The 27513-nt window shown below is 42.8% G+C and overlaps 1 protein-coding gene and 1 pseudogene across 8 annotated transcripts in view; one reads left to right on the top strand and one right to left on the bottom strand.

Annotated features, from left to right (window-relative positions):
* Positions 1–27513, top strand: part of NCKAP5 (NCK associated protein 5) — a 918990-nt gene that overhangs the window by 218801 nt on the left and 672676 nt on the right. The window lies entirely within an intron of this gene.
* LOC141577694 (large ribosomal subunit protein uL11 pseudogene) lies at positions 21567–27439 on the bottom strand (annotated as a pseudogene).

The following is a 27513-nucleotide window of genomic DNA, read 5'->3' as shown; positions in this document are numbered from 1 at the left end:
TAGCCATTCCCCATCTCCTCCCGATGTCTCCAGTCCTGGATGACACTAACCTACTTTCTGTCTCTACAGATTTTGTCTATTCTGGACATTTTATATAAATGGAATTGTACAATATGTTATATTTTGCAACTGGCTTCTTTCACTCACTCACCATACTGTTTTCAAAGTTCATCCATGTTGTAGTATGTATCTGAACTTCATTTATTTTTTAGTTGGCAAATACTATTTTATTCTATAGATATAAAGTATTTTATTTATCCACTCATCAGTTGCTGCAAATTTAGGTTGTTTCTACTTTGGGACTATTATAATACTGCTTTGAAATTCACGTACACGTTTTTGTGTGGACAAATGGGTCAATCTTCTCTTTTTAATATACTTATAAAACTAGGTCCGTCCCCCACCCATCATCTTGAGAAGTTATGTGAGAGCACAGTAGAAAATACTGGGGGAGGCTACATTTTACCCAGAGGAAACTGAGGAAAATGGCAAAATGGTTATCACTCTCCTTTAGAATATCATGATACAGCAAGTGAGACTTTGGCAATGTTTAAAGTCCTATGGCCACGTGGATAAAATAAACCGGTCCCCTGTTCTCGCTCATGTGAATGTTTATGTCTCGAGTTCTATATGCATATCATCATTACAGACTTAAGAGTGTGTCACACATGCAGGTAGACATTAAGTTTTTTGTCTGTCTTTGCAGAAGCTATTGTGACTCCTAACTAGGAAAATAGAAGCAGCATATGGAAGGGATTTCAAAATCAAATGTTCCAATGGCCCAAGAAAATAAGATAGATGAATGAAATGGATGGTTCAGATAAGCAACCGTGTGCTCCTGGTGATTCATTCTAGATCACCGATGGCCTCGTGTCATGGTGACATTAGGGAGTGGTGATGACTGCAGCAGACTGGGGAACACAGGTCCCATTTAAAGGGTCAGGAAACATTGGAACTCCAGCTGACTGTGCTTCAGTAGGTATATGAGCTCACCTGACAATGCCCACTAAATTTTCAAGGCAATTGATTTTGAATTTTAAAAAAATACCCTTTGTAAAAAAAAAAAAAAAAAAATCCCCTTGTGAACCAAATGAAATGTGACTTTGGCCTGTATTTACCTCACTGGAGATCCATTTGTGGCCTTTTAAGTGGAGGAAATCATACTACTTGGTGACCACCACATTTTCCCAAGGGAGCTAATTGAGGCTAATTCCAGTGTAGACCCCTGTAATTGTATTATTCTTAGTTTGCCCCCATTTCTGTGCCCCTCTGTTTCCTATTTGGAAAGTAAGGGTGTTTGATGAGATATGCTTATTTGATCTTTTGCCTCTAACTAACTAGAGTTGCATTAGGACCGCCCAGTTCAGGGTTCTTATTCCAGCAGCAGCAGCATGGCCTATGTGATGGATTGAAGTGTTGCCAGTAGATATAACTGGTGTCCAGGTTCTTTTCCCATCCCAGAAAGAATTCAGAGTTGAGACAGAGAGCTTAAGTGAGGATTTATTAAGGGATAAATAGCACACTGTCAAGGGGAGGGCGGGCAGGCTCAGGTGAGCGGCTGCCCTGAGTTTCTTTGGCAAGTTGGTTACACAGGGTGTAAAAATGAATAGACAGAGTATTTATTGGGGAGGGAAGGGTTTGGGGTCGTATTCCCTGATTATCATCCCAGCTCCACCTTCCCTAAGGGAGGAGGGATTTTTGTCCTTATTTGGTCTGGATGGGAAGTGTCATGGCGTCAGTGCATGATGGGTACTTCTAACCTGCAAGGCTAGTTTTATTGAAATGAGGACACAATGAGCAAAAGGTTACATTCGGACACTGGAGAATCCTGCCTTTTCCCACCTTTCTTTGTCAGCCTCCAGGCCTCTCATCACCCCAAAAGGTGTGACCACTTATCAGCCTAGAGGTTCCTGCTTTTCTTTCTCTGCCCGGGGACCCCTGGTGCTTATATGATGTATGGTTTCCTGCATTTGGCCTGTGTCTCTCCTTTCTGCCCAATTTCTGCCACTTGGACTGCGTCCCCCTTCCTCTAGCTATTTGCCTGCTCCAACAGAAACAATGTCCAACTGATGACAAACCTAAAAGGCAGGGATGCTCTAAACAGCCTCCTTCACATCTCTCTTAGCGTAGATCTGCCTGGGACAAAGTCTCTCAGCTTTTGGCTAAAAAGCTCCTTTAGTTTACCTTCATTTTGGAAGGACATTTCCTCCATAGCTAGAATTCCAGGTGGAGGATCTTTCTTTTTTTTTTTTTTCCATTGTGCCTGTGTATGTCCTCAGCCTGAACTCACTCTAGGGGTAAAACTTTCTATCACTTTATTGCTATGCTCAAACACTTACATTTATTTATTTGTCAATTTTGTGCTTATTTAAAACACACCTCTTCCAAGTTCCAAGGGCAATGGGAGTTCTTTAGTTCTGATGTTTGAGGTTTTCATGGTGAAGTGTTCCCAGTTGAAATGCCCAAACACGCAGAGACTGCAGCCCCGGTAACAATGCCCTGTGTGTTTACCTCACACTGGTCCATGCCGCCCAGCTGTGCCTGATGTTGGGCTGCAGCCCCGGAAAGACAAGAAGGAAACAGCAGCCTGGACACCAGCTTGGCTGTGCTCTTGAGTTCTCCATGGTCCTTCTTGCACAGAGGCTGGTGTGTAAAGAACTCATTAAAACAATGCTGAGAGAGCCACGTGTTTTAGTATTTGAGAGCAGCCCTGAGGTCCGAACAGTCCAATTACTACATGTGTGGGTTGAGTGTGCTTTTTGGTCCCTTTCTAATTTGTTCCTTCAAGCAGTCCTACAAGGTAGAACAGAGCAGTTGTCCCCATGGGACAGACAGTTAAGGAAACTGAAGATCCGTGCTTGTTCGAAGGCTCGGAGTCAGTTAGCAGCAGAATTGAAATCAGGATGCCTGTCACCCAAGGTCTTTGTCAGTCACTTGGCCACAGTGACAATTCCCTTCTCAGCTAAACAGATCATTAAAGCAAATCCAAAGCTGTCCTGTATGGCAGCTTCTACTACTATCTTATGAGAAGACGTCAGTCAGAAGGGGCAGCAGGTGATGGCCCCAATCCTGTGTGGCACATGGTTAAGTGAAGGGGGCTCAGCCCATTCTTCCTCTCTATTCCCTGTGTCCAGACAAGTTCGCCTATAAAACTCTCAACTAAAGGGTAGGGTGTGGGTGGGTATAGTTCAGTGGTAGAATGCATGCCTAGCATGCACAAGGTCTTGGGTTCAATCCCCAGTACCTCCATTTAAAAAATAAATAAAATCTAATTACCTTCCACTCCCCCCCCCCAAAATAAGTAAGCATACTTATAAAAATAAGTATTCCACCCCCCAAAATAAGTATACAGTGCTGTATGTCAGGTATGTCCCAATAAAACTGGAAAAGGAAGATGGTGTAGCTCAGTGGTAGAGCGCATGCTTAGGATGCACAAAGTCCTGGGTTCGCTTCTCAGTACCTCCATTAAAAAGCAAAAACAAAACAAAAACAACTCTTGACTGAAAAATCTTAGTTTTAAAACTGGAAGTGGTTTTCTCCATCACCAGGAGTAGTGTTTAACAGTCCTCACTGTTTGAAACTGCAAACAAATTTCTCACAGTGTTGTATCCAGTCATTCTTTCCTCCTCCTCCTCTTCTCACTCAGAATGCTGAACAGCTGGCCATACTGAGGACATAATAGCCCCTCTACCATCAACCCACTCCACCTCCAGCTTCTCTTCCCCGGGCGAAATAATACAGGGGCCATTTGGCCTTTGCTCCCAGGTCCTGTTTTGCATCCTTTGATCTCCATTGTGGGTCTCCTCTGAATCCTCCCGTTAGAGGCCCAGGAGGACAATAGCTCCATCTTGTAAAAAGGACACTGAGGCCTCTCAGATGAGAGGTCACAAAGCCTGGGGCTCCTATCCCCACCCCTCGGATTAGCATTTTTCCCACATTGTGGCTACAGCGCTAGCTCTCAGCTGGGCAAGACACCTGCCACCATTCAAGCTGTTGGCCGGCTGGTTGGCAGACTGACTTCCTGAGCTCACGAAATCAACCTGGGAAAGGGAGTTGGAGGTTGATTACACGCTGTGACGTTTGCAGGTTCACCTTGTGGGACAGAAGTGCATGCCTTCCGGGGGAAAGGCAGTCGGGGGTTAATGGGAAATCGCTGTTTGGGGTTGTCACAAATCATGAGATGCTGGGAGAGCTGACCCTTCTGGATCCTCTGGGGCTGATCGGAGCAAAGTGCCAACTGTCGGGGCCAATAAATTGGAAAAACCAGATGAGTCAGATGGAGGAGAATGTGGTCCTTAATAGAAACAAAAAACAAAACAGTACATTCTTTTTATTTTAAAATACACTCTCTGGGGCAAAAAGAAAGCTATTTCCATTATTCACGTAAAAGGGTAAGAAGAAAAGTGTTTTTCATTTGAAGCAACATTTTTAAAGCGGGGTATCTGGCAACTCTTTTATTGAAACTTGTATTTCTCACTCTCATTCGAAGCACTGCCCCACCCTTAGATGCATGCAAAACCAAATGTTTGGCAGGGAGAGGGGTTTTGTAAAAGAAAAAGATGTTGCCCTTGGAGGCCTCTTTTTCTTAAACTTGAGAAGTTGCATGTTGTTTTGGAGCTGGAGTTTTCTCCAGGATATACTCATTTGGTCCAGGGCATGAGATGTTTCTTACACAAAGCTTAGAATGATGAATCTGGACTGAGTTGAAATCCGACTGAGTGATAAAAATAGAAAAACAGCCTGTAAAAATCCTATAGGATGGAGTCATTTCCATATGACACCAAACTATTTTGGATAATGCCAGAGCGGATTATGTTCAATGCCAAGTTGGATATTTGTTCCTTCCCTGCAACTCCTGTTTAACAGGAGGGGTCGGGGGCAATCTTTCAGATGTAGTCGGTTGTTTTCAAGAAGCCTGTGCTTTCTGTTTGCTGTGATCCTTTTCATCAAGAGGACGGCTTCTTTTGTCTTCTAAAGGCACCACATCCTTGGAAATCCTGAGGCTTTTTGCAAATATGAAAAAGTTGTTCTAGAATATATGTTTTTTCTCTGTAGTTTGATAGGTGATCTCTGAAAAAGCAAATCTAAAGGGATTCTCTACTGAGCCTGTGTGGAAAATTCCCCAAACCTTGTATTTGGAAAACAGAACGTGTGTTTGCTAGGAAAGGATGACTAGAACAAAATTCCCACTCACTTCATTCTCTGAAAGAAGGGACTGCATCTGTCTTGTCTTCCGCAAGACCCCAATGCTCTGCACAGCTTGGGTACAGAGAAGGGTGTTCTTGACATATCTGTTCGATGTGTGATAACCTGCCATATCCCAAAGAGGGAGGGGAGGCCTGAGCTTTATCCAGGCTGAACAGAAATCTGAGATCACTTAGTAGCAGAGAACTGGCACTAAATAGAAAGTAGAAATATTTTACTCATAGGACTGTTGGTTTGACTCACTCTGAAAATCAAACCAAGTTGCTTACAATCAATGATGTTGTACTTTGGCTCAGATTAACTCATCTCTGGCAATCAAAACCATATTTGATTGCTATCTGTACTTCTGTCTGTAACTATAAATCCATTCAGAATAAGTGTGTCATTTCAAAAATGAAAAGAATAAATCATTCTTTTTTCCCCAAAAAGTCTTAAAAGGAGAGACTTTTATACAGAGAGGGGATGTGTGGTTGCAACAAAATATCTGAATGAGAAATACTATACTGTACACCAGAAACTAACGCAGCATTGTAAATCGACTTGAATGAATGAATGAATATATAAATAAATATAAATAAAAATAAAGGGTATAAATGACAAACCAAAGGGGAAAAAAAAGAAATACCAATATCTCCAATACTATTTGGGGGTAGCACTGTGGTTTGAGTTTTGAAGTTTACCTTAATTAAGGAAACTGAACATTATTTGCATGGTCTGCTTGCTGCCCAATGGTCAGAGGAACCCCTGGTGACCAAACACACTTGTTCAAAGTAAGAGCCAGAGCCCCTTTGACCTTTCAGTGCATTGTCTGTGGGAGCGATGGTCAGCTGGCTCCCAGAGTGAGCTGGGCCTGCAGCTGCCCTGCCAGCTGGCCGTCACACACGTGCAGCAGAGAACTTGGAGGGGACTCACGGCCTCCCCAGATGCCTTCTGGCAGGGTCCAGCTGATGCCCCACACAGCACAAACCAGTGTTACATTTCAGATGAAATGGCTTAGTTTGGGTGTCCTAGATGTTCCTTTCAATCCAAAAGAGTGAGCACCTTGTGTTTGCAACTTAGTTTTCCAAATGCACAAACTGTGGTCCCATCAGGAGCCGCAAGTGACAGCCAAATCACAGACTCTGAGCGTTGTGCAAGGAATTCCAGGTATGCAGTCTCTTCGGCTGTGACACAGTGCAAATGGCATTGCTAATAACCCGTTTTACCAGCAGGAACTGAGGCAGCATCAGTTGGGTGGGATAATTGGGTGGAATTAACCTGTGTAACCAGACTGAATACATCTGAAGACGTAATAGACAGAAGCAGCGTGGTCTGTGTATTTACCAATTTGGAAAACAGCTAAGCATAAAGGGAGCATATTGGGGGTCAAAGTTCAACACCAGGGAAGAATGAGAGAATCCTAGCAGTGAATTCTTGACACAAGAGGCCACGTGACAGACCATTAGCCAGGACCTACATCTGCCCCTGAATTTTAAATGCAGTTTAACTCTTTTGAGAAGTTAACTCATATATTAAAGAATATGTAGAAGCATCATGCTTTTCCCCCGCTTTATAGTTTGTGTGCTTTAATACTCCACCCTGGCAGACTTCTTATGAGGAAAATCTGATTTTCTTGGCTAAGACTGTGGGAAAGTATCACTCTTAGAATGACCTACAAACAGGAAGAGCTACAACCTCTGACCATTATGTTATACTGTGAGGAGATGGTAGTAGAAGAGATGGACCATATATTGAGCAGACTACGGATCGTATGAAGTATCTTTTAATAAATGCAAAGATGGAGCTAAATATGTGAGTCAATTTCATGCTCTTTTTGGTGCAGCAAGAACGAATGACCTCAATTCATCCTCCCTGTCTTTACCCCATTGGCTTTTTTGCCCTTTGCTGCTTAGTGAAAATGGGAACATTGCATTGCCCTTGAGGTAAATGCTTCCACTTGAGCAACTTGCCATGTGGAAATCAAAGGGGTCAGATTTCTAATATGGAAAATGCTTTAATCTCAGAAAACCAAAAGGCAGATCCCATTAGGAATGACACCCTGTCTTTGAATCATTGAGTGTGCGTCTGTGAGAGTTCCAATGAAATCCTGGACCTAGAGATTTTCAACTTTGGCAAATTAGGCCTTAACCTAATTCCTGTTTCATAAATAATTTCAGAGCATCTGTGACTTTTAAGAACTCACTGTATTTTATATGGCTCCTGAGTTATGACAGCAATTGCAATAGCCCGACATTTAGTATGTCATTGATTTTTCTTGGAACCCATCCTAAGTGGTTCTGTGACTATGGAAGAATACTATAATGGTACCTATTATGTGCGCAACCCCAAGGGGACTGAGATAGTGAGGTGTCCTTGTTTTGTCATTTATGATGCAATGTTAAACTCCAGACAAATTGTGCAAACTCAGATGACCTCTTGGGCGACCTCGCCTTCAACTCTTTACAGAAGAGGGTGAGAAATCTAGTGTCCAGAAGGACCAGACAAGTAACATAAATAGGCGAAGCAGTCGGGGTGGAGAATGGGGCAAAATGAAGATTTTGCTGTTTGTCTCGAGGAATCAGATGCTACTCTGCTCCTTCGATTGTGTGATGGAATAACACATTGCTATGGGAATGTGGTATGACCCCGGGGTTGCCAGATCTTCCCATTTTTCAAGAGCAGCTGGAGAATAAAATTTTTATATGAAGTCTTCTGATTTATCAAGGTTAGCTCATTTTCTAAAACTTTTTGGTTTAGGTAATTTTAGATTTGCATGCAGTTGCAAGAGAGAGAACAGAGAAATCCCATACACCTTTCTTATTTCCCCGAATGGTAACATCTTTCATCCTATAGTAGATCATGGCCAGGAAATTGACATTGATACAATACGCTGACCTACTGGCTCATTCTTCTTAAACTCTGTACAGATCAACCAAATTACAGTTGAAAGATGGAGTTAGCCCATCTTCCTACACCTCCTACTTGCAACCTCTGTGTATTACAATCTTGCTTAGCTCAGAGCACCAGCCTATGCCTCCAGGTTCTCATCACTGAAGCTAGAAAATGGACTTCTCCTTGCTCTTTCCTCCTCAATGCTTTTCCACTCTCCTCCTGCCTGTTAGTGTGTGCCCAGCATGGGCTGTGCTCTAACACCTGCTCCCTCTCTCTACATCACCACATGCTGGCCTCAGCTTCCACTGAAACTCGCTCAGCTCTGCATGTGTCCTTCAGACAGGCCTGTCCCTGCAGGCTCTGGCCTCGGACATGCCTTCTGGTCTCACAGGCTTCTAACATTTGCTTTCTTCAGATTCCTTCCCACCTTCTTTTTCTCTCTCCCGCCCCACTGAAGGCAAACACTTCAACATGGTGGGTGTCCCAAGTATTTGTTTGTGCTGGAATTGGGAAATCTCAAATATTTTATTAAATGGAATGAGCCATAGTTTGGGGATTACAACTATGGAATTGTTTTGCTTTTCTAACAGCTGTCATAAAAAGTCAGTTTTCTACTGTAAATGGCTATAAGACCCCCATGATATTGGGGGGGAAATGCCAGTAAAGTCTTAGAGTGTTGAGGATAGAAATAATGTGCCTAGATTTCCTTCTGTTTGTTAAGTGAGGAAAAAGTGAGAGTCTTCACTGAGTGTTTGTTGATCGTTTTCACACTGACCTGGCTGCTTTTTTCAACCCAAGTGTGGGAATGGTTCTCATGCCACCAGGCAGTTGTTCCTTCTCATCATAGCAGAAGGTGGGAAGAGGCATGACTGGGGAAGAAATGCTTTATTGAGAGACCTGAGGTTTCTGTGTAACAAGGGCAAGGTCAGAATAAGGGGTTCCGAATGGGGAAGAAAGTGCCGGGGAAGAAAACAGGTGGCAGAGCCGAGTGCCTGCACCAGCACGCAGTGACCATGCTGACCAGTGATGGGTCCCAATCCAGAGCCAGCTGCCCTCTCCCCATTGCTTTATCCCCTGCTGTTGAGTGTGAACAAGTTGGAGGCAGGTGCAGGGAAGGTTAGTTTGAAGCGCCATCCGTGATGATGGTAAGATTTCTCACCTTGCAGAGATAGTGACTCTGAAGTGTGTGTGTATCATGGAAAAGAAGCAGAGGAAGAGGGGAGGGCCAAGAGAGTGGACTCAATAAACCCAAAGTCGAGTTTTCCTGGAGTTAACAACTGCATTTTGGGGCTCCCACGCTGTTGAGCTCGTGGATCCTTGGGCTTGTGTCTTCCTTGCCAAGCGAGAAAAAGAGATTTGAGAAGGAGAAATGGGCAACATTGTCTCTGGGTCCACCCCATCCTCCTCAACCAGATCAGAGTGCACAGAGATCTTCTCCTTGTTCTGTTTTGTACCACCCCTCACTCTGTATGCCCTGTGCTCAATGTTGACTGTAAGATCTGTCTCCGAGGGTCCTAACCAGTGCTGCCCGCCCCTCCGCTGGCCCCCATGGTAACGAGAGGTGACAAGCTCCATCCTTGAGCACATCCATGCTTAAGGTTTACCAAAGCCCTCTCCATGACCCCAGGTGTTTCTCCTCCCCTCACCCATACACATGGCTCTCCAGCAGAGAGGACACGGCACAGGATGGTCCTGGTCTTCCTGCTACTGACACAGCAACTGACAAAGACCTTGGACTTCCGTTTTCACATCTGAAAATAGAAATATATAGTAGAGATTATTACCATCTTTATTTCATAGGTGAAGAAACTGAGGCTAAGAGAAGTGTAGGAGAGTTTCTCAACATCCCGCAGCTAGTAAGTGGTGGTGGCAGGTCTGTGGGCAGAGGGGAGGACTTGATATTGATGGAATTTCAAGTACCTGTCACAGACTCCCCTGTCACAGAAGGGGAGAGGAGAGGACTTCCCTTGGCTATAAAATAAATCAGGTCCCCCCTAAATCCCTGGGGGACTTTTAATAACTCTCAATGCCCAGGGTTCTGATTTAGTCTAGGGTAGATTTGAATATAAGTAACTGTTAAAAGCATGCAAGGATCTTAATGCAGAACCATGATTGTAATTCACTTACCTACATCAGCAGCTCTTCAATGAAGCACCAGAATTGCATGGAGGGCTTGGTAACATACTCTCGTGGGGCTCCACCCCTGGAGTTTCGGATTCTGTAAGTCTGGGGAGGGCCTGAGAATTTGCATTTCTCACAAGTTCCCAGTGAAGCTGTTGCTACACCTCAGAGTTAGGGACCATAACTTCGCACACACCTAAATGGAAGATTGGGATGGAGGGAGAGCTTAACCTGCATTGCGTACATGCTAGGGGCCCAACAGAATGACTACGTTACTTGATTTAGCCAACAAATAGCACTTCATCTTCCAGGGAACCTTTTGATTTAGTTCCCATTTAACAACCTCAGAGAGATTAAATTTGTGCTTCTCAAACTGGGATATATGCAGATGTGGCAGGAATTATGAAAACCACACAATGGATGGTGCATAACTTCTTGGGCCACGAATTTCATTGGTATCAGCTGAACTTTTTGCTGCACAGGCTTGAACAGTTCAAAGGGGAAATGTCCCTGTTACCTGTGCATTGATTATCTTAACTTTGTTGTATACTCTGGGCCAGCTGAGCCAGCAAGGAGCAGTAGATAGTCAAGTCCTGGGTCTAAATTCTCCCCATTCGACTTCCTGCTTGACACGAAGAGGCAAAAGGGGATTCAAATGACCCTTTGGAGTTACTATCACCCTGTGCACACAGTCACGTTCCAAAGCAACCTTGAGTCCTTGCTTTACTGCGTCTGTGATTGGCTTTTATAATGAAGAAGATGGAGTTTCCTTCATTGTCTAGTACTATTTTTGTTAGTCATTAGTTCTGCTAAGAGGACATTTCATAAATAAGCTCTTACCTTATTCCAGTTATTATGTCTAAGGGTTTTTTGGTCATTTTGATAAAAAGCCTATTTTTTATGCAGTCTATAGTTTGATCTTCCATTGCAAAGCCTGAGTAAATGCATTTATTCTACAGTCGTCTCTCGCAGGTTTCCCCATGGACATTCACTTTCCCATCTTTTTTGGGTCAAGAGCTCCTTTATGAATCTGATGACCAATGTAGACTCTTTCCTAGGACAGTACACACACCTACACCCACAGAGCCTTGCTTTTTGGAGTATTTGCAGACCATTGAATCCCACGCATGGATCCTAGCCACTCACCCCAGATGAAGAACCCCTGCCCAGCTCTGAAAGCTTCTCCATGACAAAGTTTATGACTTGTCTGAACTTGAGTCTCTGGCTGGCCAGGAGGGCACACAGTCAGTGTCAGGGAATGAATGGTTTCTACAAGACTGTTTGAGTAGGAAATGTGCTTGAGCACTTGGAGAGTTACTGTGATCTCAGTATTTTGTTTGTCACGGTGTGTCAGGACATTACAGGTGCGATGAGATACCCCGGGACCTCTGTTGGCTACCCAACAGGAGGAGTACAAGGAACATTCTGTTGAGTTCAGTGTTAGCACAATGTCAGCATCCTCTGCTCTCTGACATCAAGGCTGTGCTGGATGACTCCTTGCCTGGTATTTCCTCTGTTTGATTTGGGGCCACAAACCCTTGTTATCCTGGCTTCCATCTTCAAAGCTGCCTCCTAATGCTGCTTCCTCCTCCTAATGTTGCTTCTTTTTATTCCATGTGTTTTGCTGTGGTGCTGGCTTTCAGTGTGAGTTCCAGAGCTGCTTTCCATGATGAACGCATCTCAGTCAGGGGAGGCTCTAACCCTGGGTATGGAGGGCTGGATGTTTTTGGAAGGTGAAGAAGGGATAGTAATTTCCATGTTATGATGTCTGCAATATAGTTCAAAATGCTTTAGACCAGCATGATTTTATGTATGTGCTGGCTAGTTTAAATTTCATCTTAGGGGACGAGCAGATTCCCTCATTGAAAATCCCCATTCTAGGAGTGGACAGTCCTCCAGGGCCAGCTTCTACAAGCATTTCAGCCAGCTGCTGGAGGTTTTGTGAATGTCAGACACTGTTTTAATTAGCTTGATAAATTTCAGAAATGGACTTATTGGTGAGGTCCAGGGTATTATGCACTTGGTATATGTGGGTTCGTTTTTGATAGATACAGACTGATTGATTTATTCATCACAGACACAAACGGGGTTGAAGAACCTAGGAGGCCTGTAGCTCACTCTTTAGGGATGACACTTGAATCTTAACTCCTATATGTCCTCTGCCAAGGCCTTGATACAGAAACTCAAAGTTGCTTTCTGCCTCTTAAAAGGCCTGCTGCCTCTGGCATGTTTGGTGGCTGCCTGTAGAAAACATTTCATGACAGGGAGACACGAGCATTAAAGGACGGACCTCTGGCATGTCCTTGAACTTGCTCTGCTAGTTCAGAGACCATTTTTATGCCTGCTGGCTAGTCTGTGTTTATTTAGTAAATGTTTACGTTTGTGTAAGAACATCTGATCTGAGGTTTGCTTTCATTCTAACCCGGTAGCAAGGTCAGACTTCCTGGGCAGACGTCATGATCTACCAATAGGAACCTCGGTGTTTTGTGTGACCACATTGGCTGAGGACCGTTCATGGCACTTAGGCTCTGTGGAGGATTTGCTTTCAAGAGAGATTCCATATATGAACTTGTGCTGTGATCACAACCCAGAAAGAAACACAGTGGCTACATTAAGGAACATTTGTTTCTCATCCGTGGCTCCTTGGGTCAGCTGTGGCTCTGCTGGGTCCTTGGCAGGCTTAGCTATGCTTAACTCCAGGGACCAGATGAGGATGGTCTGCTCCTCACATCTTTTCCCAGAACCCAGGCTCAAGGAGCAGCTCTACTTGCTCTTGGGGCATGCTGTTCTCCCAGGGGAGGCAGGAGCACAGAGGGTCAGGCAGAAGGGCTCTGCTTGGAACTAACACCATGTGACCTCTGTCCATGCGTCACTGGTCAAAGCCCGTTCAGTGGCAAATCCCAAAGTCAAAGGTGGGAGGAGGTGCTTTTTACTTCTCCCTCCAGCAGGAGTGGGTGGGAGGGGGGAATTATGAACAGAGAGGACAATCTGTCACCCGCCAAGTTAAATGATAAGGCCTTTCAGCATCTCATTAGTTCCTTGAGCATTACCAAGTTAGTGTGAATTTCTGTGCATTTGCAGGATGGGAGTGAGGCAGAAATATCAAAGGCACAGGCCCTTGACCTGGAGGAGCTTTAAGTCTCAGAGAGGAGACATTATTTCTGCCTCACAGAGCAGTTCACCATGGAACAACATTCAGGCAGAGTTGAAAAAATACACACACGTAAGATCAGGTCACTCAAGATGGCGGCTCTCTTGCTCTCTGTACATTCCCGGTTCCACCAGTCCTTGCCTCACCTACACCCAACTCACATAACTGACCTTCCCTCTTAATCATAGAGCCTAATCAGTAAATAGCCATGTACTTGCCCCCGGCCCCAGCGAGTGAGTGTTCTAATCTGTAGATCAGAGGGCCCCATGTTGATAGTTTATCAAAGGGATGAATTCTCCCTACAACTGGTAACTTTCCTCTCCCCACCCACCCACCCTGGAAGTGAAGACTGCTGCCGTGTTCTGCCCACCATGTGGGGGTGGATACGCTCCAGACGTGTAAGACCCCCCTCTTCATTAAACCCCTGCTGGCTCTGTTGCTGGCTCCGGGCTCTTTCTTGGGGCTCAAGGCTGGGCAAGCACAGGGCTGGCAGGTCTGTGGGGTGCAGCCCAACAACATACTACTCACAGAGAGAATGCGCAAGGTGGGCCATCCAAAAACCCATCGTGAGAGTAGTAACAGTTGGCCCAGCCATGCTCTGCACCACTAGGGGACCAGGTGTTCTATGACTCCACTCTTTGTCATCACCTCCCATCAGATACTCTTCCCCGACTCGGCAGTGGGAAGTAGAAAGGAAAATGTCTAGGAGGCCAGACCCAGGCCAGACCTAGGTCCCCAGTGACCTGTACAACTCAAGGCAAACTCAACTTTTCAGGGCCCCCAGATTTTTGACTTATAAAATGGGTCATGCAGACTAGCTCATGTCATCTGTGACTCCAAAAAGACAGCTATGATCTGCCCTTGGGTTCCCTTTGGTCCAGGTGCCCTTCCATTAGGGCACCTCAGGATTGTGAGATGATTCTCACCGGTCCTAATGCTGGCTGTCCTTGACCCTCTCTTTTCCTCCCCTCCCTAAACACCAACTTTAAATCAAGGTCACTTGCGTATGTTGTTAAACAACACAATTCAGCTGAGTAATATTTTTTAAAGATCTTATTGGCTTTATTCAGTGATTCACAGATCAGGTAGCATCCCTTCTAGCAGGCAGAAAGGAGCTCACAGGAGCTGTCCAAAATGGAAGACTTTATAGGCAGAAGGGGGTGGGACAAGGAAGTTACTAGCAAAGAGTGGATTTTTTGTCACCTTCCTTTGGGGGACACCAGGAGTCTCTCAGGCAGATTGCCTCACGGGTGCTGACCAGGTAATTCCAGATTGACTGGTTTAAGATTCCACTCCTGGGAGAGGCTGAAACTGTAATTAAGTTAGGTGTTAAGTCTTGGTTGAGTGATGTGAGTTTAGCAAAAGTGACCCCATTTGGGGCCATCTGTCTCTTTTTAAACAATGTGTACAGTATACATATTTTTATTTATAGTCTAGCACTAAACTTTCACCTTTCACTGTTAGATGGTTTGAAGTTTAAGAAATTGTTGCATTTTAGTTGTAATGTTTTCTTTGTTTTGCATTTTCAGAGATGACATTTATTTGGTATCTTCGCTCAGGACAGTCACAGTGTGATGTGGATTTCAAAACAGCCAGTTGAGAGCTTAGGGACCCTCATTTGTAGCCCGGGGCTCTTCTAAATAAGCCCTGGGCTCCACTTGTTAAGTGAATGGTCTGGTCATGTCTCCAAATGGTGGGGTGCTGGAAATGTGCCTCTTCCCCCATCCTCTCCCATTCACCCACACCCAGCCCCAGGACCCCCATCCCACCGTGTGTCAGCCTTCTTCCCAGGCTTGCTAAATTGTTTTGAGCGCTGTGGTAAATGGATTATTCTTAGATGGAAGCCTGGGCAAATCTGGTTTGGACTGGAAATCACTCAAGGTTTTAAAAGCAGCCAACAGGAGGGCCTAGGGTTAGTTTGGTTTCTGTTTTTATGGTATACCGGCAAGCCCTAAAAGAAAACAATATAGTTATCCTGAGAGCAAACACTTGTGTTTCTAAGAAGACTTGAAAACTGACACTGATCAGCACCTGAACAATAGAATCTCTTTCCTTGCAAGTTAAGGTGAAATTCCTGGAGCCCTTTTTTCATCTTTTATACCTGGCAGATAAATATTTCTTATCATCACAGAACTCTGGCTCCTGTACTTTTCAGATGCTCTTGTATGAGTTCACTTCTCTGGCAAAACAGACGTGGCTAGAGAATCAAGTATGAACTTGGGGCACAGAAATGCCACATTTCCCATTGAGGGAGTGCTTGCTGACTTTCTGTGTTCTCAGAAAGCTTGGATCGTGTTAAAAAACATTGCTAAAGTCTACTGCCTCCCCTAACCCTCAGTGAGAGAGAAAACAGTTTGGATTTGATTGACATCATGCAAATCCCCTGGGAGGCAGGGCCAGGCTGAACTTGAGGTGGACTTTGCTGCTTTGCTGTGAGGTTAAGGAGCTACATGGTGGCCTGGGTCAGTGTCTCTGGGAGTGCCACAGTGTACTCACTGTCTGCCCACATCTGTGAGTTTACTCAGCGGAAAGCTGTATCTGCATTCCTGCCACAAAGAGATTCCTAACTTTGATCTTTTATTATCCTAATTAATCATTAAACTTATTTTCTCATTAAAATCTTTTTTCTAACTGTTTTTCAGCTCAGTCTTTCCTCTCTCCCTTTCTTCCTTCCATCTTTTTTGAGAGTTTTTTTTCTTTTCTTTTTTAAGCAGATTGGAGCCATATCACGAGGCAGGCCTGGCCTTGAGCAAAACTGTGAAACAGGAAGGTCTGATTCCAAAGGCCTCCCACCTCCCTTCCTTTCCTCCTTGTTATATAGTTCATGTCCTTTCTCACCTACAGGAGTTCAGTGCCTTCACCCTGAATCTAGTTCTCCAAAGCAACCCTGTCCCCTACTATCCTGCTTCGGCATATCTTTTCTTGTTTTGCTTTTCTCCAGAAATCACTGCTAAAGTTTCCACAAAAATGATTCCATCTTTTAGTGCAAATCCACTTAGTTAAGTGAAAGGAAATTGGCTTCATTCATCTGGGAGATAAGAGAATCACAATCTGTATCAATCCTGAGGTGAAACTGCCCCAAATCCCCTCTTCCCTCAACACTTTGGTACTGCTTCTAATTTGAGATGCTGCTGTTGATTTATTGATGACATGTGTGATTGAATAAGATCCCAACATAATGGGAAAAGATAATAGGCTGGAGTTCGTAGAGAGTGCTTTTTAAAAGCAGTGGATCTTCAAATTAGGGACTTTATAGACTGTAAATTATCCCTCTGAGGTTTGGATACTATCAAAGGATGACCTATGTACTCTATTTGCCAAGAAAGCACATCTTATGAAACAGTCCCCATTCATTAGTTCAACAATGTATTGAGTGTATTGAGTACCTACCATATTAGGTCCTGTTGTAGTCACTAGGGATACAGTGGTAAAGAAGGGAGACAAGCTGTATCTTTTAGGGGTTATGCCTCTAAAAAGAGAGACAGCAGCAGTGCAGGAATGCCTGATAGGTGTGATTGCTAGGAAGAAAATTAAGCAAGGTATGAGATCTGGTGGGACCAGGAGGGAATTGGTGATTTGTATGGGGAGGTCAGTTAAGACCTGCATGAGAATTAAGACAATAAAGATACTAATATAATAAGGACCCAGGCCTCCCAAGATCTGGGGGAGGTACAATCCAGGCAAAGAGACCAGCAAATTCAAAGGCCCTGAGGCAGAAATGAGTTTTGCATGACTGAGAAACGTGGAAGTAAGTGGAGCTGGAGTAAAACAAGGATATTGGTAGAAGATGAGGTCAGAAATGTAGGCAGATAACCATAAGTTAGTTTTCTATGTGTTTGAGTCCTTTTGTTTTGTAAGTAAGTTCCTTTGTGTCATTTTTTAAGATTCCAAATATAAGTGATATCATATGGTATTTGTCTTTCTCTAACTAACTGCACTTAGTATGATAATCTCTAGGTCCGTCCATGTTACTGCAAATGGCAATATTTCATTCTTTTTTATGGCTGAGTAGTATTGTTACCAGGGAGGAAAATGAGGCAGGGGAAGGGATAAATTAGGAGTTTGGGATTAGCAGATACAAACTACTATGTATAAAATAGATAAACAACAAGGTCCTACTGTATAGCACAGGAAACTATATTCAGTATTTTGTGGTAAACTATAATGAGAAAGAATATGAAAAGGATATAGATATATAGATATAGATATAGATATAGATATAACTATATCATTGTGCTATATACCAGAGACTAACACAACATTGTAAATCAACTATATTTCAGTTAAAAAATATATATATAGGCAGGGGTCAGGTTGTATCTGGTCTTGGAGGTCATGCTGGAGAGTTTGAATTTAACTCTAACTGAAGTGGGAAACAGAAAACTGGGGGTGGTCCCCTAAATGAGCTAATTTGCATAATTGAATGGGTCATTTACATGCTGGTGGAGAACTGACAGAAGAAGTTGAAAGTCCTGTAACCTAGGAGTCCAAAGGAGAGCTGAAGAGAGGAAGGCAAGAGGGTTATGTGCTATTAACATCATTTAATAAAAGAAAAGACATAGGAACATCCCAAAAGTCAAGAAAAAAGGGCAGTCGTTTACAAAAAAAGAAGTGACAGATTTCCCCTGACATAATACAAACAGAGAGAAGTATAGTTTTTCTGCTTTTAAAATGAGAACAACAGCAAGTTTTACTTCATAATATTGCTTTGCATGTTACTGTGTTTTTTAAATATATTGCTCAATTTGGGGGTTTTATTTCAGTAGGATAGGGAGCTTTTTATTGGGCTCTTTAAAAAATTATTTATTTGTTTGTTTATTTATTTAGGAGGAGATAATTAGATTTATTTATTTATATTATTTATTTATTTAATGGGGGTGCTGGGAATTGAACCCAGGACTTCCTGCATGCTAAGCATGTGCTCTACCACTGAGCTATACCCTCACCCCTTCTTTTTTTTTTAAACAGGGCATAAAATTGCACATACAATGCAACTATGTAAAAGTATGTAGAGAAAAAAATATTAAAAGGAAATACACTAAAAAAAATAGGATATGGAGGCCCAGTGTCCATTGTCTTCTGAGTCATGGCCAAAATGTAGATTTAATGAAGTATGTTGACAACACCCGAGGCTAGTCTCTTAATTCATTCAATTCAGAAACCTCAGGGGACAGGGAGGGAAACTGAGGCATGATAGCCTTGGTACCTGAGCTGGGGAAGCAGGCTGCCGGCCGTCTGGGTGTGCAGAGAAATGGGATGGGGGCCCTGCACAGGGCAGTTAACAGGCTCAGAACCAGCTGGGGAAAAGTCCCCTCTCCATGCACACCCTCTGGCCTGGCTGCAGGCCAGCTGTGGGAGCCCCACTATGAACACATCACATACCAGTTACATGTTTTCACTTTCTGCACCCTCTGAAAGGTGGGAGGAGGATGGACTGAAATGACATAGGTCCTCTTTGTTCCCTTTTGCTCAGAAGGGAACTGGGGCTGGTGAGGTGAGGTGGAAGAGTACTTGGAGCACGAAGGGGAAAGTGCCCAGAGGGGGATGCTCTGTAGCGCAACATCTTGCAAAGGATGTGGCCAGAAGGGCCACAGAGACGGCAGTTACTTGCATCATCCACTGTGAACACTAACATCAGCCCAGAGTTATTAGAATTACGTCCATAGATGGGACTTTCCTGAAAAATCTATTATGTTTCACATGAATGTGAAGTATAGTCATTTTGAACCAAGAGTCTTATGTTAAATACTAGACGTGCAGATTTTTAAAAACTCAATAAAACATTGGTGGCTAGACTAAATACTTTTAGTAATGCATACATCAAATAACTTACAACACTATGCGGTCCTACATAGCCACCACAGGCCGTTTACTTTACTCTTACAAGGTGCTGGGCTAAAGTACATTTAATTAAATCAATTTCTGTGTTTTTTTAATACTGTGGAAATACTAATTGTCACTAAATAGTGATGCATGGCATTTTAATTATCCAGTCATCATTTCCTTTATAAAATGAATGCCTCAATCTTAATGAATTTAGTTTTACACTATTTGTTTTAGAAATGAATTTTTGCAGACCCACTTTATTGGAAATGACCTTGGACTTTCTTAGCTGTCTGAAGCATAATCAGCAAATTATTTTGCTACATGGTTTCTGTGGGACGATTTCTTCTCTCAAAGCTGTTCAAAGATCAGTAGTGTGCCACTTTGGGTTTGGAAATCTTTCTCTGTTGGGACCTAAAACTTGAACTCTGGTCAATTACTTCCACAACTATAATAAGCTTTCTGTTTCCTGAATTTCACTAGACATTCTTAGGGAAATGTGGCCAGGTGAGTAAATAAAGATGTATTGCCACCAAAGAGCTTTATCTTATATTTTGCATTGCTATTAAATTTTTGTCCCTAGGTGACCTCCAGCTCCTCTCTTACCTTGTAACCTGCCCTACCTCTATGACCTAAAGGGAAATTAGTTTTTCCATCAGTTTCCAAATCCACCATCTCAAACCAAGTCCTTACTTCCCATCTAAGCTCCTTTCTCATCTCCTCCCCACCTCTGGATGACCTCCTTCTCATGAGAACTTTCTAGATGGATCTGCCTTCTGTACCATCAGAAGGTTGAGTACACATAACTTTATTACTAATGCTTCATTACAATATACTTATTTTTAATCATGTTAGAGATTATATTGGTTAAAAAAATCAGCATTGTATACAGAAAGCACAACTTTAATGAAAAGCAAATTAAAAAATAAATGGGTACCATTTAATCATTGTAACATATTACCATCTACTTGGTGGCTCGAAACAACAGAAAATGTCCTCTCTCCTTCCCGGAGGCCAGACATCCAAGTCAAGTTGAGCAGCGCTCCCTCTGAAGGCTCTGAGGGAGAGCCTTTCCTTGCCTCTTCCACTGCCTGGCTTGTGGCTGCATCACTCAGATCTCTGTTTCCATCTTCACGTGGTCTTCTTCCTTCTCTACCTGTCCTCTTGGTGCGTCTTCTAAAGACACTTGCCCTTGGATGTGGGGCCCACCAGATAATACAAAATGATGTCATCTGGAGATCCTTAGCTCAAATACATCTTCAAAGACCTTTTTTCCAAATAAGATCACAATCACAAGCTCCAGAGGTTAGGATATGGACATATCTTTTGGGGAGACCACAATTCAATCTGCTGTAATATTCTTGGCGAAGACACTGAGCTTCAGGTGTTGCTCCCCTGGCAACTAGAAGCTGGATTTGGAGAGACTGAAAATTGCAATCTCCATTAATACCAAACAGTTTTACATGTAATTCTGTAAAAGAAAAGGATGAATGAGTTTAAGATAGAGAAGGGGTGGGAGAAGGGAGGGGGTCGAGGGCAGAGAAGATACTTAGCACCCAAAGGAATTTAAAAATAATTTAAGTATACTGGGTAAGGAAGATTGAGATTAAAAATGGAAAAACTTTTGTTTGCCAAAAATATGTTTTTGCAGACATATAGTATTACAGACCTGCTTTATATATTTATGTAGCAATTCAATAGGAGCCAAAAATGTGGTCAGTATCAATGGAACTTTTCTGTTTTAACTTGGCATGACTTTATGTGTAAACTGACCAGTTTTCACAGTTACTTAAGCATATTTAAATTGGGAGAACTACTGAGACCTCCAAGTCCCCCCTTTTTTCATTAATTTTGAGATACAAAAGTCTATCTGTACTATGCTATGTGGTCAGAAATGGAGCCCACACCAGTTACTTGAAAATGTGATGAATGAATCAAGTTAGTCCTCCTACATATATTTCTAAATATTATTGAAGGTTTCACACTGTCTCTTTTAATAATCTGCAAAAAGTGTTCTCACTGAAGGGGATTTAGCTTCAGTGGAAACATTAGGGGGAAAAATTAGAACCTCATATAAAACACTGAAAAAAATTCCTGAAGTGGGCTTCTCCATATTTGGATTCTTGCCTATCAATATGGACAGAATCATATGAGAGCTTTTCTCTCCCTGCTGGTACTGCCCGCACCGCCCTGGCTCTGTAAAGACGGCTGGTCTTAATCTCAGGGTCAATGAGTCATTCTTTATCTGTGAGCCTCGAGCCCTCCCTAACCTGATTCTCTCTTCCTCCCCCAAAGACCCCTCCCCTTGAACTGCCCCAACTTCTTTACAGCCTCTTTTTCTCTCCCTCCACCAGGCATTTGTGTAGCTTTTGTTCCAAAGCTGTGATTATAAGGTGCAGAAACTCACTGAGCCTAGGTCAGATAAAGAGTGAGTGTGTTGGGTTGCAAGATTCCAGGGCTCCCTCCAGCAGGAGGCACGTTTGGCAGGAATCGAACCTGGGATCCGGGAAGCCCTCAGCGAGCTGGGAGGTGGTCTCTTTCTTGATACTTCTCTGATTTTCTCTGTTTCTTAATTTCTCCTTGGCCCTTCCATCCTCAAATTTTTGTTTTTCGTCATCGTTACACTTTGAAAAGTGGCCTCTGCGGGGGAATCTTGATTTATGTGACTTTTGACACCGTTATCTGCGATGCCAGCGCCCTGCCAAACTCCTTGTTATAAACTTCCAGCCACTTTCTCACACTCTTTGCTTCCTGTGATTGGCTGCCTTCGAGTCAGTTGTTCAAAACTTGTCCAGTCACATGCATCCAACGGGCCCCGCCCTCTTTTGCTGCAGGGACTGTTAAACTTGGGTTGCCTCCGTCTCTCCATTCTGCTTCCCACGTACTTCCATCCAGTGGGCTTTCCTCCCACTCACTCCATATATTTTTCTCCAAGGACATTAATATTGATGTATCAGACACTTTTGCCCTCCTGAACATTTATCATTGCTATTTTTCATGCTCTCCAACTAGAGTATGTATTTGTCTAAAACAGACATGTTTTCTTCCACTTCTTATGCTCATTATGTTGAAAAAAAGATGGTTCAGAATGATTCTGTTGACTGGCTTTATTGGTCAGATTTCTATTTTGTATGAGACAATTTGGATAATTCAGTAAAAAACTTTCCTTTGGATGATTAAAATGTCTCTACCACATGTCAGTATGCCTGATTTCTACCCAATATTACAATATATCAGTTGTTTCCTGTCTTGAGAGCCTCTTCTGGATGAGTCTGTTTCTCTTCCAGAAGAGTCAGCTGTGATATGAGTGAAGAAGACGTGGTGGTCAAGTCCCTAGGGGTCAGGAATCAGAGAGGAGAACATTTGCCTGGAAGTAACTCTTTCCTGAGTGTCTCCATCTCTCTGATGAGCAACACCAGGCGCTGGCAGAATCACCACCCAGCCAGGAGTCCTTCCTGAGTAAAATCTTCCACCATGAGCTGATGCTGAGCAGCAGGCTGACCCAGAGATAGGACTTTTCAGAAGATTCTCCCCAGATCAACTCCACACATAACTAATGCTAGAAATAGCACAGAGCTCTCTTCCTTTGGTTTAGCTCTCCTTGCCTAAGACTCTCCAGAGAGAGTTACATATAATTACCAGCAGCAAGGACAATGGTAGCCGGGGCATTGCCTTCATTGCAAGTTAGTAAAAGCATCCCTTCCTGTAAAAATTAGAAAACTGTCCTAAAGTACAGATTTATACTGGAACAAGGACTTGCAACCATTTACTAGAGAATTGGCATAGTAACTATAAAAATTTATAGTGGTTATGTGGGGGCACGCTTGTCTACAACCTGCCCGATAATACCCAGCAACCCCAGAGGACTTTATTATGCAATCCTCAAAAATACATCTGTGTTTTTTCTGCAAGCAAGTTTTGAGCATTAAGGATGCAAGAGGCAACAAAAATACCCCAAAAGACAATGAACATCAAGGTTAGTGAGGAGGAACAGACTGGGAAATGAACATATCCTTCATAATTGCACTCAGTTCCCATTGAATTACAGAGAGAGGGTGGTTAACAGGAAGGCTATCTTTGGAAATGTTTTCAGATACACTGAATACACTGTTCTTCCATTTGAAGAGCTTACAATCAAATGATCAGATGGACTGAAACATGAAAAGACAAAAAGGATCATTTTGGATTGCTTTCTACAGAGTTGGGTAAACAAACAATAAAAAAAAACTTTCAAAAAAATTTATTATTTTGGGAGGAAAGGGTGTTCAGAGTCTTAGAGAGAAAAAAAGATACTTGAGAGATTTTTAAAATTATTTTTAAGAGGTTTCACTTTTTGAAACAAGGAAAGAAGTTTGACTTTGTTGTGCTTTGTTTGTTTTATTGGAAGAGTGGTCTGACCTGATGTGGGTTATTCGAGCTGGGTGTAAATAGTTACTGGTGACCTGTAATGTGCAAGATTCTGGCCTTATTTCTTTCTGGAAGTAGGTCTTTCTCGGTTGCTTTCCCCACCAAATCTTCACATCATTCTTGCGTGATAGGGATTTCCTCTCTAGGTGACACAGGAGGGAAGCTCAGAGCAACGGCAGAGCTAAATTTCAATCTAAGTCCATCTAACTACAAGCTTGTGCCTTTCCCATTATAACTGCTGTTCCGTAGACTTAGCTGAATGATAATAATGCTGAAGATATAATCATGTATCATGAATTTAATGTATCTCCCAACAATTCATAATATTGGAAAGAATCTCTATTTAATTCTATCATTAAGTTGAAATGCTAACACCCAGAATGTGACCTGGGTGGAGACAGGATCTGTACCCATGTAATTAATGTAAAATGAGATCATCAGGATGGGCCCTAATCCAATCTAAGTGGTGTCTTTATAAAAAGGAGAAATGAGCACAGACACAAATGAGGCAAATGCCATGTGGAGATGAGGGCAGAGGTGGGTGATGTCAGCAAACCCCTAGAAGCTGGGAGAAAGACCTGTAACAGAGTCTCAGAAGGAACCAGCCCTGCCCACACCTTGGTCTAGACTCCTGGCCTCCAGAACTGGGAGAAAGTAAATTTCTTTTGTTTAAGCCATGCATTCGTGGTACGTTTTTACTGCCACCCTAGGAAACTAATACACTCTATGTCTTTACTCAGATGATCAGAAGCCAAGGCTAATACCCTAAATCTCATTTTGATGTGAGAAGCTTGCAGGACCCACTATCGGTTTCGGGAGACGGAAGGACCAGCGTGGGATAGGTGATTCTTATTCAGTAGAGCCAGCCGGTCGACGTGGCTGGGTGAGCTGAGGTGGCGTAAACAGGTACCTCTGTACATTTAAAAACCCCGTGCAACCACGTTGTACATTTAGTTGGAGTTTTGCTTTATGCTTACCAATTTTGTTTCTACCTTTTATTGGAATGGGCAAAGTTCATTGAACTTTATCTACTTTGATTAAATTCCAAGCAGAATTTTTATGACTACCCCCAGCTTGCCAATGTTGCTGGCCATGTCCATCAGATTTTACATGTCTTGGTGATTTAGCTACTCCTTCACGATATTCCCATGGGCAATGGATGTGAAAATTAAAAGAAAAAGAACATTTGAGGGATAGAGGGAGGGAAAGAGACATAAAAATGATGTGCTGGGTAGGGGGATAATTTATCTTTGTTATGTGTGTGACGGTTTGGGTCTTGAGGAAAATGGAAGGTGTTTGGATGAAAATAGGATAATTTTCTATTGATATACACAACTTAGATAAAATTACTGAAGGGCAGTCTCTCTCCTGCTTGTTAACCACAAAGCCAAATGGTAACCAACACCGTTGATTCAATGTGAAAGTTTTACTTAGTCTTACGTGTTCTGACCCCAACAAGCCTTGGCTATTCGGTTTTCAAGGAATCTTTAGCCTCGGCCATTATATGTGAACAAAAGAGCCCTCCTCATAGTGTCAGAGAGAGTTTGTGTGAACAAAAGTCTGTGGAGGACATTGAGCTCGTTACGTAATCCTTCCAGCCCGTCCACCTGTCCCAAGTGGACAGCACCATGGAGATGGAGACTGGCAGGTGCCACAGGCATGCTCCTCACACATCTCAGCCTGGATCCCTCATCAACCCTTTAGTCATCTTTAATGTGTTCGTCTGAGCCGTCTGTTCTTAAGTAAGACATGCTTTTCATGGAGGGAGGGTATAACTCAGAGGTACAGTGTGTACTTAGCATGCATAGGGTTCTGAGTTCAATCCCCAGTTCTTCCACTAATAAACAAACAAATAAATAAACAAACCTAATAACCTCTCCCTCCAAAAAAAAAAAAAAAACAAAACAAAAATTTTTTTAAATATTTTTAAAATGATAAAAAAAAAAGAAATGTTCTTCCCATCTGGACGAATGCATTACGTAAGTTACTAACTGGTGTCTCATGGATGATAATAACTGTAACAATACTAGCAGCTAACATGTAGGGAGTATTTACTATTGGCAGACACACTGCTAAGGATTTTATTTATCTCATTTAATAATTCAAGGGGAGTCATATGATATCACTTATATGTGGAATCTAGAAAAATGACACAAATGAACTTATTTACAAAACAGAAACAGACTCACAGGCTTAGAAAACAAGCTAATGGTTACCAAAGGGGAAAGGTGGTGGCAGGGAGGATAAATTAGGACTTTGGAATTAGCAGATGCAAACTACTATATATAAAATAGATAAACAACAGGGTCCTGTTGTATAGCACAGGGAACTATGTTCAATATCTTGTAACAACCTGTAATGAAAAAGAATATACATACATATATAACTGAATATATATATATATATATATATATCTGAATCACTATGCTGTACACCAGAAACTAACATAACATTATAAATCAACTAGACTTCAATAAAAAAATTCAAGGGGAGTAGTAGGAATAATCTCTTGTATTATTTCAAGACCAAGGAGATAAATTTGCCTTTTAAATATTTCTGTCCACTGAAACCAGCCAGACCCTGCATTTGGCATTTTCACGTATGATTTAAAACTTCGATCCTATCTCCCTGGGTCTATCTTTGAGGCCAAGGAACTGTAGTTTCTTTGGTCTGTTTTCTCCTGACACCTTCCTGGTGACCTCTTTGATGAACTGACCTGTATTTCCCTGTATATGATGTAAATCTGTATTATAGTTTTGGAGTTTCCTCCTCCAGAATGGCACCTGGATTTCTGTGAAAAACATCACTACTTATTTATTGGGTTCATTTGCAAGGTTAGGATAAACTTTTCCAAACTCCATACTGCAGGGTTCTAATATTTCTTCTAATGTTCTAATATTCCTTTTGCTCCACAAAACCCCTTTGGGGTGAACACTATAGTAATGCCGACTTTAGTCTTTATGGGTTTGTTTGTTTATTTTATTTGTTTGTTTGTTTGTCAAATAACCCTTTATTAAATCATTTTTCTTTGTAATTCTTAACTAGCTGGGCATTCCACCACGCCACCGTTGATGTTATCCATGACATCATGAGAGTGGTGGCCATCAACAGTGCAACCCACAGCCTGGGCAGTCCCGGGATTTCTTTAATGGTTCCAGAGAGTTCTCTAGCTAAGGATCAGTGCTGCATCTATCAGGCCATGTTGACAGCCTCATCAAATGTGATGTTTCCCCTGTGCTTAATATTTTTCTGCTTCTCTCTGTCTCTTGGTGGTTCCTTGAGGGCTTTGATGATCAGAGCAGAGGCAGAAGGTACCATGTCAGTCTGGGCCTGTCTGTTCTGAATGATCAGTCTCACTGTAATCCTGAGACCCTTCCAACCACCGGTGGCCTTGGCTATGTCATCACCAGCCTTTTTGGAAACAGACCCAGGGAGCCAATTTGGGGGGCCAAGGCAGGTGTGGCACCAACTTCCCCAGCAGTGTATCTCAGGTATATGGCTTTAATCTCACTGGGGTTGAACTTAGGCAGCATGATGGAGGTGGCTGGTGTTGGATGAACCCAGATTTGGAACGACTGAAGAAGACTGCATCTTGGCCCCTTTCAAGCCAAAAGCCAAAAGCCAACCCTAGTCTTTAAATCATTACAGTGTGTATGTCCTTGCTGGTTTCTAAGTCCCCTGACCTGCAGCTCCCTCAGCCTACATCCTGTACCCCCACACCCACCTCTTTCACCTGACTGATGCAGATCCATTTTTAGCTCTTCTCTTGGGTGGCCCATCTCCTCAGAGAATTTCCTTGGACCCTCACATCTGAGTTGGGGGCCCTTGCTAGATGTTTCCATGCACTTGACCTACCATAGCCCTATCTCACCATTTTGTAATTGGGTATTTACTGTCTGAATACATCTTACAGACAATTTAAAGACAAGGACTGG

This window comes from Camelus bactrianus, chromosome 5 (assembly GCF_048773025.1).
Source record: "Camelus bactrianus isolate YW-2024 breed Bactrian camel chromosome 5, ASM4877302v1, whole genome shotgun sequence".
Lineage (NCBI taxonomy): Eukaryota > Metazoa > Chordata > Mammalia > Artiodactyla > Camelidae > Camelus > Camelus bactrianus.
Note: the sequence above shows the minus strand (reverse complement) of the source record. Positions and strands in the feature narration are given on the sequence as shown.